This window comes from Bubalus bubalis, chromosome 13, assembly GCF_019923935.1.
Source record: "Bubalus bubalis isolate 160015118507 breed Murrah chromosome 13, NDDB_SH_1, whole genome shotgun sequence".
NCBI classification, from domain to species: Eukaryota; Metazoa; Chordata; class Mammalia; order Artiodactyla; family Bovidae; genus Bubalus; species Bubalus bubalis.
The window spans coordinates 41,964,633-41,976,140 of NC_059169.1; the positions used below are offsets into that span (position 1 = coordinate 41,964,633).

General features: G+C 40.3%; 1 non-coding gene across 1 annotated transcript; it reads left to right on the plus strand.

Annotated features, from left to right (window-relative positions):
• The first annotated feature begins 11,435 nt into the window (after nt 1-11,435).
• On the plus strand, nt 11,436-11,508 carry TRNAC-ACA. The gene has a single exon. It is a non-coding gene; the product is annotated as a tRNA-Cys (tRNA).

Here is an 11,508-nt window from a genome sequence, read left to right on the forward strand (position 1 = left end):
TTCTGCTGTAATTAGATTTGAAGGGGAACTAGAAAAGACCTTCAATGAAATGCTGTTGCAAATTCCCTCCACAACTCGGCTTGCCTGTAATTAAGGTGAATTTACAGATCTGATATTCCTTAAAAGAAGCATTAACATTACAAAGACCAATTATTCATGGTCAAACAAAGGAGATTCAGATTCTCTGATCAAAGCAGTAATCTCTTTTACAATTGTTATTTTTGAAGTATCTTCAAACAGAACAAACATACTTTGACTGTGTAAACAGGTATAGCTGTGAGCTAATTTGCTGTTTTCAGGATCCCTTTTTCCCACAGGGCTCAGACTTAGCGAGGTCTCCTGTTTCCATCCCCAATCTCGACTGGCTGATGCTGATGGAGGAAGACCTGTTCAAAAGGGAAAAAAATTCCAAGTATGACTTTTACTATTTAAATAGTTGTAATGTAAAGTTCATCATCCATTTTTAACATAACCTTGTCCATTTTCCAAAGTTGCTTGTTTTTGGAAATGTCAACGAGCTTTTTAAGTGATCAAAGGCAGAAAAACAAAGACATGAAGCAAGCGAAAGAGCGCTGACTTGGGTTTGATATAAATATGAATCTGAGTTTTGGTTTGGACCTTCTCTTGCTGTCAGGCCTGAGCAAATTTCCTAGAAACCCTAGACCTTTTTCTGCAAATGTAAAATCAGGATAACAGCTGGGAATTCCCTGGCAGTCTAGTGGTTAGGACTTGGCACTTGCACTGTGGTGGCTTAGGTTCAATCCCTGGTTGGGGAACTAAGATCTTGCAAGCCAAGTGGGCACAGCCCAAACATATATGTGAAAGTGAAAGTGAAGTTGCTCAATCGTGTCCAACTCTTTGAGACCCCATGGACTGTAGCCTACCAGGCTCCTCCCTCCATGGGATTCTCCAGGCAAGAGTACTGGAGTGGGTTGCCATTTCCTTCTCCAGGGGATCTTCCCAACCCAGGGATCGAACCCTGGTCTCCCTCATTCCAGGCAGACGCTTTAACCTCTGAGCCACCAGGGAAGCCCCAAATATATATATAAATATAAATTGCTCAGTCATGTCCAACTCTTTGTTACCCCATAGATTGTAGCCCATCAGGCTCCTCTGCCCATGGAATTCTCCAGGCAAGAATATGAGTGAGTAGCCATTCCTTTCTCCAGGGGATCTTCCCAATCTAGGGATTGAACCCAGGTTTCCTGCATTGCAGGCAGATTCTATACCATCTGAGCCACCAGGGAAGCCCATGTATATATATATAAAATAACAGCACCATCTCTAAACTAGAAGGTTGGTGAAGACCAAGTTCAACCTTAGGACAGGAGGGTGCATTGGCCAAGTAAGAGATATGTTCATATAAATAAAAATGTGTTTTTAAACCTCATTGTATCTCTGGAGAAATATCCTTGGAGTCCCAAGGAGTAAAAAAGAAAAGAAATACTACGTTAACGCCTATAACAGCTTCTGTCAAATGTGTTTCAGGAAACTAGCCCTGTGCTTTATGAACATTAAATGGGTTTCTTTTCTAAAGGGCTCCTCAGAAGCCTTTGGATCTCAAAGAGAATATCGTTAGTATGAAACTTATGTCCAACATTTGACAGTGACAGAACTGCAGTAGCCTGAGACTACTGGATTGCTCCTTTGAAAACTCTTTGAGAATTGTTGTTTTCTGATACATTACTGATTTGGTTGGGTAGGGAACATATAGATGCTCAAGTAAATCTAATTTTTGGTCTATACCATTTCATACAAATGAACAATTCATAGCAGCAGAATGTCCTAACATGATTTACAGCATTAAGAGTTTGCAAAAATGTGCCACTTACTTTTATTTTTTTGAGTCAATATATCTAACAGCTCCCTCACTTCCAACTTCTGTGTTAGATAAGTTTTAACATTTCTCCAACTCTCAGCATTCTTATCTGTGAAACAAGAGAGGGTATTTCCTGGGTAAGTTGTGGCCAAAGTAAAAAAACATAATTAGTGTAGTGAGTTTAATAAATGGTGGATTTAATTTTCTCATTCATTCAGAAATGTCTAGGTCAAAAGAGTGACCTTTCTTGGGTCACAGAGCAACCCAGGGAACATTGTTAGAAAGGAACCAGAATTTTGGAAACCAGCATTATTTGAATTCACCCCTACCAAAACTCTGGAAGAAGTTATTAAAGAAAAGATTCGTAAGAAGTAAAGGAATAATCACTAAGACCAATATTATTCCAATACAAACAATTTCGGCTAAACCAAGACAAATATTTTCCCCCAGTGGTGCAATTAGATTTGTAGCCAGAGGGGATGCCATAGGCATGGAAAAAAATCTTAAGTTGTTCTTGTGGATAAGATGTTTATAGGTGAATCAGCCTACCATTTAGTAAGATTTATTTATAGATATTTGAAAAAACTCTTCACAGAAAGTGATTGATTTCAACATAGAAGAAAATGTTTACCATTTATCACAGGGGTCTCGAATAACAGTTTCATCAATGCTCTGGAGGAAGACATGAGAGCCATACAAGATTGGGGGAAAAACACTATTACGTTGGATGGCAAAATCAGGAATCTTAAGTCTTTCAATAAGCCAGAAGGATAAGCGGAAATTAAAAAGGCGATACTTAACAGAGAAATAAAGACTTATGTTCTGAAACACTTGGGACTAAATTCCACCTCTCTCACTTATGAAAGTCTTGTGACTTAACTGCTCAGAATCTGTTTCCTCATCTCAAAAGTGCACATAATAACTACCGCATGGAACTGGGAGAAGTACATAATATAAAGGGCCATCCAAAGAGATGTTCTATGCAGATCCTGTCAGGTACTGTTGCTGGTACTAGTTGTAGTAATGATAGAAATAGCAAAAGAAATTATGCAGAAAAAGCTTTAGGGGTTTTAACTGACTATAGGTCCAATATTAATAGTCTGATGAGACTGACAGTTATTTTGGTGAGCTGTAAGTAGTTCAAGAATTGCCTTTTTAGAGACGCATGGGGAAACTAGAATGCATTTATGTAAGGGTAGCAAAATGGGCGGAGAGTTGAGAAACCAAATTACATGAAAAGCAAATGGCCTTTGTGACATGCATTGGGTAAATTCTTTTAAAAAACAACAAAACAAAGCTACTTTATTGAGGTATGATTAACATACAAAAAGCTGTGTTTATGTAATGTATACAGCTTGATAAGTTTGGAGGGTAAATTCCTTTTAAATCTATCACTTCCTTGATTAGGTAGGTGTAATTATTCCAGTTTTAAGGATGAGGAACTAAAATAGGATAAGTGATCACATATCTAATGAGAGGTGATGAAATATGGAACTAGAATAGGGATATAGAAAATGGATTTCTTCTATTCATTGTTGCTCCGTGAGCCAATTAATGTGGATGAATGGGGTCAAAAGAATATTTAATTGATGTACATGTCAACAAAATTACTGACATGTACACTTCAAAAATGTCCATGTCCTAAAAGATAAAGAAAGATTGAGGAACTATTCTAGATTAGAGAAGATTTAAGAGATACAGCAACTGAATGCAATGAATGATTGGAGATTTTCCTTGGCATAAAAGGCACTCTTAGGACAATTGGTGAAATCTGAATAAGGTCTTTAGATTAGATAACAGTACTGTATCAATGTTAATTTTCTGATTTTGATCATTGTCCTCTGCTTATGTAAAAGAATGTCCTTGTTCTTAGGAAATGCTCACTGAAACATTTGGCAGTAAAGGGAAATCATATCTTCAAAGTACTCTCTTAAGGTCCAGAACAGCAACAAAAAAATCGAGAGCCTAGAGAAAAGGACAAAGCAAATGTGATAAAATGTTAACATTTGAATAATTTGGGTAAAGGATCAAATTGTTTGCAATATTCTTTCAACTTCTCTGTAAGCCCGCAATTATGTCCAAATAAAAAGTTTCAAAGAACTAAAAAATATGTAGGGCATTGGAAAAAATTCAAATCTAAGAGGAAATATTCTGTAGAGAATTGGTAACATAGGACTGAAAGTAGAAGAGTCCAAAAAAAAAAAAAAAAAAGAAAGGAGTCCAGGGATTATAAGGGGTGCACAGGAAGATTTGAAAGTCTCATGTAAGAACAGATGAGAGTGGCCAATTCCTTCCTTTCACTCACTCAGAAAGACATTTTTCATCATTTAGGACTTAAAAACAAATACAGTTGTATTAACTATTAGAGCTACTGACACCTTTATTTCCAAAGTGATGAAAAAATAAATGTTCAAATAGATTAGTCTTCACTCTTTTAAGAGGAACAAGTTCTGTGTATTTGGACACCAGAAAGGTATCTCAGGGAAAGGGTAAAAGAGACCTTTTATATGTATTTAAGATGAGTATACAAACCTCATTAAAAAAAAAATCTTTACTGTGTGGAGCTGAGGAATTCAATAAATAGCATCTTTCTTGCCAGGCAGGATCTAGATTAAGAAGGCAAAAGCAGTGGATAGAGATTATAAATGGCAACCCACTCCAGTATTCTTGCTGGGAAAATCCCATGGACAGAGGAGCCTGTTGAGGCCAAAGCCCATGGGGTCACAAAGAGTTGGGCACAACTGAGCACTGCACTGCATTTTAATAAATGTTATACTGGAGGACACAGTTGAATGTGAAGGCCAAAGGGGCCTTAATCTTTCCCCCGCCTCCACCCCCGCTGTGCCTTACACATAACCTCTTAGTCACAAGATGATGATTGTGACTTAGAACAAGAAAGGCAGGTAACTGTCCCCAGGATAGAAAAGATGGTTCCTCCATAGGAAAAAAGAAAAAGTAGACAAAACCTATACAAGCACACTTCCTTAAACAAAATCTACCAGTCAGATAGTCAGGAGGTGAAGCAAAGAGGCAGGAACGTTTGGGAAAACTCTTCCTCAAGGAAAACGTGGAATACGGGTGGGACAGAGGTGACGGCAGATACATTTATTTCCTGATCAAAGGAGGGTGGAGGAAAACAAGACAAAAATGGGGCTCACACCTGAACACTGAGGTTTGACTTTATCCAAGGGGTTAGAGAGAGAAAGACACTTGGGCAGGACGTGGTGAGAGACACAGACTTAGAGATCCAATAACAGGAGTTGTAGCAATGCCTTTAGGGCCAGTGGTTTCAATTTGGTGGTTTGGGAAAGAATCTAGATTGTAGGAGGTAAATGAGAGTGAAGGATGCTCTCCTTTTCATTTTTTAACTTTGTCTTTTCCTCAAATGTTAGTATTTGTCTTGCTGCTGCTAAGTCGCTTGTCGTGTCTGACTCTGTGCGACCCCCTAGATGGCAGCCCACCAGGCTCCTCCGTCCTTGGGATTCTCCAGGCAAGAATACTGGAGTGGGTTGCCATTTCCTTCTCCAATGATGAAAGTGAAAAGTGAAAGTGAAGTCGCTCAGTCGTGCCCGACTTTTTGTGACCCCATGGACTGCAGCCTACCAGGCTCCTCCATCCGTGAGATTTTCCTTCTCTGAGTATTTGTCTTGGGCCCTCTACATTTCTCGCTCCTTATTCTTCCTGGATCATCTGCTCGCCCATGGATGGTGAAGAATTCAAGTAGAATGGTATTAACCACGGAAAGGAGAAACATCTCTTCTTTTAAAAAGAGAGGAAAAAAGATCCTAAGATACAGAGATGGAAAATGACCTTGTTTTCTGGGTAATGTGGGAGAAAGGGTTATTGAATTAGTTTTATTTTTTCCCTGCTCTACATTGAATGCTCATTTTCACCCACATTGATTTGTGGAAATGGTTTCCCCGATGTGCTGGTATTTGGAAGTGGGGGGTCTTTGGGAGGTGATTTGGTCATGAGGGTGGAGCTCTCATTAATGGAATTAATGCCTTTATAAAAGAGACCCCTGCTGCTGCTGCTGCTGCTGCTGCTGCTGCTGCTAAGTCGCTTCAGTCGTGTCCGACTCTGTGCGACCCCATAGATGGCAGCCCACCAGGCTCCCCCGTCCCTGGGATTCTCCAGGCAAGAACACTGGAGTGGGTTGCCATTTCCTTCTCCAATGCATGAAAGGAAAAGTGAAAGTGAAGTCGCTCAGTCATGTCCGACTCTTCGCGACCCCATGGACTGCAGCCTACCAGGCTCCTCCGTCCATGGGATTTTCCAGGCAAGAGTACTGGAGTGGGTTGCCATTGCCTTCTCCAAAAGAGACCCCAAGAGCTCCCAAATCCCTCCTGCCAGGTGAGGGCACAGCAGTAAGACCCATGAACAGAAAGCAGGTCCTCATCAGACATCAGTCTACTGGTACCTTGATCTAGGACTTCATAGCCTCCAGAATTGAGAAATACATTCCGGGTGTTTATAAACCATTCAGTCTATATTTCGCTCTCTCTGATCTGCTCAATAGGCACTCAGAAGTGTCTAACTCTTTGTGGCCCCATAGATGGTATAGCTCGCCACGCACCTCTGTCCATGGAATTTTCCAGGCAAGAATACTGGAGTGGGGTGGCATTTCCTATTAGTAGCCCAAGTGGACGAAGACAATTTCCAGCAAACATTCAATTAAAAAAAAAAAGGCAGGAGGCAAGTATCATTTCTTTTTTCCTTCCTTTCTTCCTACTATTCAACAAAATTTTGAAGGGCAATTTTTCTGTGCCAGGCACTGGGCTAGCTGCTGGGGACACAGTAGTGTCAGATAAGACTGTCTGCTTTCTTGGAATATATTCTATTTAGGCAATGAACAAACAAGAAAATAAGAATTTCAGATATTACACTAAAGAAAATAAAGCAAATGGAAAGCAGAATGGCAGGTGTGTGGTGGGCTTGTATGTGTGAGACAGGGTTAATCCCAAAACCTCAAAATAGGAATTTAAGGAATTATGTATCTATATATTGAGTAAGTTGTAAAATCCAAGTATTTAAAAAAATCAAAACTATGAAGCCAAAGAAAACCATATCAATATCTGTATAAATCTGCGAAAACCACATACTCCTGATTCTAGAAAGCAAAAATAAATAATTATTACTCAAAAACAAAAAGACTCATCAAAATCATTTTTCTAGTTTCCATATATATACATTAATATATTTGTTTTTCTCTTTCTGACTTAATTCACTCTGTATAACAGGCTCTAGGTTCATCCACCTCACTAGAACTGACACAAATTCATTCTTTTTTATGGCTGAGTAATATTTCATTGTGTATATGTACCACATCTTCTTTATCCATTCATCTGGTAATGGACATTTAGGTTGCTTCCATGTCCTGGTTATTATAAACAGTGCTGCTATGAACAATGGACTACATGTGTCTTTTTCAATTTTGATTTTCTTTGGGTATATGCTGAGTGGTGGGGTTGCTGGGAATAAATAGATTTATTCCCATTTTTTAAAGGAATGTCCAAACCGTTTTCCATAATGGCTGTATCAGTTTACATTCACACCAACAGTACAGGGGGATTCCCTTTTCTCCACATCCCCTCCAGCACTTATTGTTTGTAAAATTTTTTGATTATGGCCATTCTGACTGGGGGCTCCCCGATAGCTCAGTTGGTAAAAAAACGTGCCTGCAATTCAGGAGACCCTGGTTCGATTCCTGGGTTGGGAAGATCCTCTGGGGAAGGGATAGGCTACCCACTCTGATATTCTTGGTCTTCTCTTGTGGCTCAGCTGGTAAAGAATCCGCTTGCAATGTGGGAGACCTGGGTTTGATCCCTGGGTTGGGAAGATCCTCTGGAGAAGGGAAAGGCTACCTACTCCAGTATTCTGGAATAGAGAATTCCATGGACTGTATAGCCCACGGGGTCGCAAAGAGTCAGACACAACTGAGCGACTTTCACTCACTCACTCATTCTGACTGGTGTGAAGTGATACCTCATTGTAGTTTTGATCTGCATTTCTCTCTTTGCAATCCCATGCTGTGTAGCCCACCAGGCTCCTCTGGAATTTTCCAGGCAAGAATACTGGAGTGTTGCCATTCCTTTCTCTAGGGGATCTTCCCAGCCCAGGGGTTGAACCTGGGTCTCTTGCATTGCAGGCAGATTCTTTACTGTCTGAGCCACCAGGGAAGCCCAATAATTAGTGGTGTGGTACATCATTTATGGTGCAACACAATAAGCACCATGAGTTTATTTGCCATCTGTGTGTCTTCTTTAGAGAAATGTCTGTTTAGGTCTTCTGCCCATTTTTTGATTGGGCTGTTTGTTTTCCTAATATTGAGCTATATGAGCTGCTTATGTATTCTGGAGATTAATCAGTTGTTTCATTTGCAAGTATTTTCTCCCATCCTGAGGATTGTCTTTTAATCTTGTTTATTGTTTCCTTTAGGAAAAGATCCTGATGCTGGGAAAGATTGAAGGCAGGAGGAGAAGGGGACGACAGAGGATGGCATCACTGTCTTGATGGACATGAGTTTGAGCAAGCTCTGGGAGTTGGTGATGGACAGGGAAGTCTGGTGTGCTGCAGTCCAATGGGGTTGCAAAGAGTTGGACACGATTGAGCAACTGAACTGAACTGATTGTTTCCTTTGCTGTGCAAAAGCTTTTAACTTTAGTTAGGTCCAGATATAGAAAATGGACTTGGGGACACAGTGGTGGAGAGAGAGAGTGGGGCGAATGGAGAAAGCAGCATCAGATGTAAAATGGATACATGGTGAGAAGTTGCTGTATAGCACAGGGAACCCAGTCTGGCACTCTGTGATGATCTGAAGGGATGGGATGGGAAGGGGAAGGAGACTAGAGAAGGAGGGGGCATATGTATAATTATGGCTGATTTGCATTGTTGTATGGCAGAAACCAACACAACATTGTAAAAATTTAAGAAAATGTATATTTCAATTCATTTCAGTCACTCCGTCATGTCCAGCTCTTTGCAACCCCATGAACTGCAGCATGCCGGGCCTCCCTGTCCATCACCAACTCCTGGAGTCCATCCAAACCCATGTTCATCAAGTTGGTGATGCCATCCAACCATCTCATCCTCTGTCGTCCCCTTCTCCTCCTGCCCTCAATCTTTCCCAGCATCAGGGTCTTTTCAAATGAGTCCGCTCTTTGCATCAGGTGGCCAAAGTATTGGAGTTTTAGCTTCAACATCAGTCCTTCCAATGAACACCCAGGACTGATCTCCTTTAGGATGGACTGGTTGGATCTCCTTACAGTCCAGGGGACTCTGAAGAGTCTTCTCCAACACCACAGTTCAAAAGCATCAATTCCTTGGCACTCAACTTTCTTTATAGTCCAACTCTCACATCCATACATGACCACTGGAAAAACCATAGCTTTGACTAGATGGACCTTTGTTGGCATAGTAATGTCTCTGCTTTTTAATACGCTGTCTAGGTTGGTCATAACTTTCATTCCAAGGAGTAAACGTCTTTTAATTTCATGGCTGCAGTCACCATCTGCAGTAATTTTGGAGCCCAGAAAAATAAAGTCTATTGTTTCCACCGTTTTCCTATCTATCTGCCATGAAGTGATGGGACCAAATGCCATGATCTTAGTTTTCTGAATGTTGAGCTTTAAGCCAACTTTTTCACTCTTGTCTTTCGCTTTCATCAAGAGGCTCTTTAGTTCCTCTTCACTTTTTGCCATAAGGGTGGTGTCATCTGCATATCTGAGGTTATTGATCCCAGCTTGCGCTTCATCCAGCCCGGTATTTCACATGATGTACTCTGCATATAAGTTAAATAAACAGGGTGACAATATACAGCCTTGACGTACTCCTTTTCCTATTTGGAACCAGTCTGTTGGTCCATGTGCAGTTCTAACTGTTGCTTTCTGACCTGCATACAGGTTTCTCAAGAGGCAGGTCAGGTGGTATTCCCATCTGGTATTCCCATCTCTTTCAGAATTTTCCACGGTTTATTGTGATCCACACAGTCAAAGGCTTTGGCATAGTCAATAAGCAGAAATAGATGTTTTTCTGGAACTCTCTTGCTTTTTCTATGATCCAGCGGATGTTGGCAATTTGATCTCTGGTTCCTCTGCCTTTTCTAAAACCAGCTTGAACATCTGGAAGTTCACGGTTCACGTATTGCTGAAGCCTGGCTTGGAGTATTTTGAGCATTACTTTACTAGCGTGTGAGATGAGTGCAATTGTGCTGTAGTTTGAGCATTCTTTGGCATTGCCTTTCAGGGTATTAAATAACAAAAACAACTTTTTAGTCATAGAAACAATGGTTATTTGAAATATGTACGAACAAACTGTGATTCTAAGTTCAAATGCCACTTGAGTTTTGTCTTGGAAAATTCCAAACTAAAAATCTAAAACAGTTCTAAAAGGAAAAACAAAACAAAACAAAAAAACAACCCAGAAACCAATTCACCTGTCTGCATGAATATTTGCTGGAACAATCACATGCTAAATTTTATTTCATCTTTATTGAGACAAGAGGTACCTAAAGAACCTGTGACTGAACATCCCACATTGACAAATAAGTTGTGATATATTTGGCCATATAATTTATTTTGATTAACTGGATGGACACACATGTGAATTCTACAGTTAATGAATATCTATACATATTTATGGGCATTCAATGCCACTTAAGTTCAGCTGTTTCTGCTTGTTCACAAATTCATTGATTGAACCATCCTCTATTGAGTATTCATCATGTGCAAGGCATTATTCTAAGCCTGGAGCACATCAGCAGAGGATAGTGAAAGTGAAAGTCGCTCAGTTGTGTCCGACTCTTTGTGAGCCCACGGACTATATAGTCCACGTAATTCTCCAGGCCAGAATACTGGAGTGGGTAGCCTTTCCCTTCTCCAGGGGATTTTCCCACCCCAGGGATCAAACCCCACATTGCAAATGGACACTTGACCAGCTGAGCCATAAGGGAAGCCCTCAGCAGGGGACATACCCTCCTAAAGTTCTTTGTCCTCCTAAAGTTTACCTTAGTACTCAGTCGCTCAGTCCTGTCTGCCTCTTTGTGACCTCATGGACTGTAGCCTGCCAGGCTCCTCTGTCCATGGAATTTTCCAGGCAAGAACACTGGAGTGGGTTACCATTTCCTTCTCCAGTGCCTACTGTGTTTTATCCTTTAATCACCAAATGTAACAGGAATTAGAGAAATGTTTTATTTGTTCTAGGTCCCTAGGGTCATAGCTTTGTTCTAGCTCCTGGTGAAAGTATTTTAAATAGATAATGTTAAACTACACTAGAAGAAAATAAAAGTGAGGTAACATTTTATAGAATAGGTAGTGTGTCCCTGGAACTTAGTATCCAGTAATGATAATGATCTAGTCTTGCTAATAATAGTAAATCAAGATGATCATACCAAAAATAAATGGAAGGAAGTGAAAGTAAAAGAGGCAGATTTATGACTCTGCAGTATTACAAATAAGTGAGCAGAGTAATGAGAGAGAAGTCATCAGCAGTTTAGAAAGTCTACACATATTTTAGAGCACAGTTTTGAATGTTAGTGACATTTTTGCTATATAACAACTTGCTTAGTAAAGCACTTATAGATGGATTTAGGGGATTACATATGCTATGAACTATGACTTCCCTGCTGGCTCAGATGGTAAAGTGTCTGCCTACAATGCAGGAGACCCGGGTTCAATCCCTGGGTCAGGGAA